The 3,924-nt window shown below is 42.4% G+C and overlaps 1 pseudogene; it reads left to right on the top strand.

Annotated features, from left to right (window-relative positions):
• The first annotated feature begins 2,370 nt into the window (after positions 1–2,370).
• LOC122490599 lies at positions 2,371–3,244 on the top strand (annotated as a pseudogene).
• Positions 3,245–3,924: the final 680 nt, after the last annotated feature.

The raw sequence follows: 3,924 nt of genomic DNA, 5'->3' as shown, positions 1-3,924 counted from the left end.
GGGCAGAGGGAGAAGGAGACACAGAGTCCGAAGCAGGCTCTGGGCTCCAAGCTGTCAGCACAGAGGCCGACACGGGGCTCGAACCCATGAACCGTGAGATCATGACCCGAGCCAAAGTCGGACACTTAACTGACTGAGCCACCCAGGCGCCCCTGATTTCTCTTCCTTATTAATAGGTTTGATACTTGCAAATTCACCTACTCACTAACATTTGTAACCCCAAATCAGTACCCGTGGTCATCTGCCCACATGTGCAGAGCAAAAAAAAACGAGTCTCCAGACTTGCACATTCCCAGCCAGAGTCAAACAAGACAACGCTCTGTCTGATGCTCTGCCTTCTTGTTTCTTCTGTCAAACAGAGATGACCAGACCATTCAGAGGTGTACGTAAAGCTCCAGACCCTGGGGTCAGTTGAATAGGGATTGAATCCCCACTCGGGCACCTGTTAGGGGGGTAGCCTCAGTCCGTTCACTTAACATTTCTGAACTTTGTTTTCTTTTTTGTAAAATAAAATAGAACCTACTGGGATGAGTTGTCTTTAAGATTTAAGACAATAATCTATGTGACATATATATACACATATGATATGTATCTCTTTATATCTTTTATGTATGATATATGTATCTCTTCGAGGAGCAGTGATTCACTGTTGGCTAATTCAGACTTTGTGGTGCCTTTATAGAAATAACTCCCTCCAATTATTAGAATCTGCTGTATGGTACCACTGGAATGGGTGGGTCTTACAGATGTTATATATTTAACATTTGAAGAAACTCCCAGGGCGCCTGACGGGCTCAGTGTGATCAGTTTTGTTTTGTTTTTATTTTATTTTTTTAACAAAACGAGACTCTGACGTCAATGATTTTTTTTTTCTATTTTCCCATAGACCTCCTCTGTTTTCGTTTTCTGTTTCTACTTTAGTGGTTTCTGCAGGTATTGTTGACAATAGGCAAAAGTTTGAAACAACCCAAGTGTCCATCAACAGATGAATGAAGAGACAAAACATATAACATATATACAACGCAATACTATTGTGCCAAAATAGAGTGAGATTCTGACACATGCCTCAACATGGATGAGCTTTGAAAACATTATACAAAGTGAAAGAAGCCAACCCCCAAAGGACAAAGATCATTTGGTTGCGCTCATATGAGGTATCTAGAATGGGCAAATTCATAAAGACAGAAAGCAGAATAGAGGTTAGCAGGGGCTTGGATGGAGATGGGGAAGTATTGTTTAATGAGTAAAGAATTTCTGTTCGGGATGATCAGAAAGTTCTGGAAATGGTGGTGATGGTTGAACAACATTTTGAGTGTATTTAATGCCATCGGATTATACATTTTAATCTTATGTATATTTTACACAATAAAATAAAAGCTAGATTGGTAAAAAAAAAATGAGGTTGGACAACACTGGATCGAATACCGCATGGCATCTCAGAATCTTTTTTTATTTTATTTTCTCTTTATTTAGAGAGACAAAGTGTGAGCAGGGCAAGGGCAGAGACAGAGAGGGAGACACAGAATCAGAAGCAGGCTCCAGGCTCTGAGCTGTGGGCACAGAGCCGGATTCAGGGCTTGAATTCACAAACCACGAGGCCATGACCTGAGGACGTTTAATCAACTGAGCCACACAGGACCCCTGGCATCTCAGAATTCGTTAGAATTGTCCGTCTTGGAGAAGGGGAGTTAGCACGTCTCAAATCACCTGTTTTTGCAGAAGTAATCCACAATAAAAGTTGATAAATAACTTTTAGGCATTTAAATTTGAAATATAAGACAGCAGAACAAAATAGAACAAGCATTGATCTTGAGCACTGTTTTCATTAATCAGTCCAGGGTTCCACTCTATAAGCATTTGGCCAGGAAGGATATAACAGGTGGCCTGCGTGCCACACTCAGTGGCCCAGAGGTCAAAGTCAAGGAGAGGAAGAACTAAAGGAAATGAATGCTTCTACCCACCCTCCCCCACCCCAGCAATCTTTCTCGGCTCTGGAAAGAATATGTAGAAAGAAAGACAGTGTTTTATTTCTTCCTGACTAATCTCTTAATTTCATTAAACTGAATCAAATTATCCAGGACACAGAAAAGAGCTTAATAAAAAAATCAGATACTATTTCTTTTTCTTCTCATTGATATATGCCACCAGAAGTCTCTGGGTAGTTCTCTTAGGAATTTCAGATCCACAGTCATTTTGAAACAGGAGGCCCACACTTAGTGCTCCGCGAAACTCACCTCCACTTTGATATTTCTGGATTCCAGTATTTACCTCTTAAAAATGAGACGAAACAAAATGCTTCCCCCTGAATAAAAGCAATGAATACTCTGGAATAGAGTGAAAGTAACAAAAATAATCCATAATCCTGGCCTGGCTGGGCCAGAGCAGTCCAAGATGGCCGACTTCGAGGATCGGACGTCGGATGTGGAGAAGGTACTCATAGCTGCTAAATTCATCACTCATGCACCACCAGGGGAATTTAATGAAGTGTTCAACGATGTCCGGCTACTACCTAATAATGACAATCTCCTCAGGGAAGGGGCAGCGCATGCATTTGCTCGGTATAACATGGATCAGTTTACTCCTGTGAAGATAGAAGGGTATGAAGATCAGGTCTTAATTACAGAACATGGTGAGCTGGGTAATAGCAGATTTTTAGACCTGAGAACCAAAATTTCCTTTAAGCTTGATCATTTACAGAAAGAAGCAAGTGACCTCCCAGCCAGAGGACGCGGATGGAGGTCTGAAGTCTTGGAGAGAACCCTCTGACGGTGCTTTCAGGGCCTACGTGAAAGATCATTACCCCAACGGCTTCTGTACTGTTTGTGCTAAAACTATAGATGGGCAACAGACCATTATTGCCTGTATTGAAAGCCACCAGTTGCAGCCTAAAAACTTCCGGAATGGTCGTTGGAGATCAGAGCGGAAGTTCACCACCACACCACCTACAGCCCAGGTGGTCGGAGTACTTAAGATTCAGGTTCACTGTGACCAAGATGGCAACGTTCAGTCGGTTAGTCAGGAAGATGTACAGGATGCAGGAACTGTTTCGAATGAAGTCTGAACTGCCAAGGAGTTTCTTCACATCATAGAGCATGCAGAAAATGAACGGCAGACAGCAATTAGTGAAAACTATCAAAACAACGTCAGACGCCGCATTCAAGGCCTTGAGCCGGCTACCCGCACCGCAATCGACTGGAACGAGATCCTCAGCTACAGGACTGGCAAAGAAATGCAGAATGCTTAAAGGCTGAGTGTAGGATTCTTCAGTCTGTGGAAAGAAAGGATTCAACATGCAGTCCTAGGATAGTAAGTGATTTATAAACAAGAATGATATTTTGCTAGGGCTTTCAAAGTTAACGGGTTTTCTAGCTTCCTGGAATACTGTTGAACGTATAGCATCATCTTGATTCTTTTGTGTTGTCTGCCTTGTAATTTTCAGTTTTCACTATACCTACTTGTACTTGTTTTTTTTTTTTTTAATTCTGTCACATTTAACAATGGAGAGAGAGAGAGCTATACTGGAGTCGTTTTACTGTTTAGAAAATTTTCCTAGCCATGAAGCCCTGTTATTGAAGTCGACAGTTAACAAGCTCACCACTTTTCTACCCCTATCCTTCAAAGCAATTCCGGTACTTCAGTGCTTTCTCCTGATCCACCAACAGCTAAAGAGGTTATGCTACAGGGGCGCCTGAGTGTCTCAGTCGGTTGAGAGTCCGACTTCAGCTCAGGTCACGATCTCGCAGTTTGTGAGTTCGAGCCCCGAGTGCTCTGTGCTGATGGCTCAGAGCCTGGAGCCTGCTTTGGATTCTGTGTCTCCCTGTCTCTCCGCCCCTCCCACGCTCATTCTCTGTCTCTCTCCATCTCTCAACAATAAACATTAAAAAAAAAAATTTTTTTTAAAGGCTATGCTACAATGGAAGACAC

Source organism: Prionailurus bengalensis, chromosome B2, assembly GCF_016509475.1.
Source record: "Prionailurus bengalensis isolate Pbe53 chromosome B2, Fcat_Pben_1.1_paternal_pri, whole genome shotgun sequence".
Classification (NCBI taxonomy): Eukaryota; Metazoa; Chordata; class Mammalia; order Carnivora; family Felidae; genus Prionailurus; species Prionailurus bengalensis.
The sequence above is the reverse complement of the archived record's forward strand: the minus strand, read 5'-3'. Positions and strand labels throughout refer to the sequence as shown.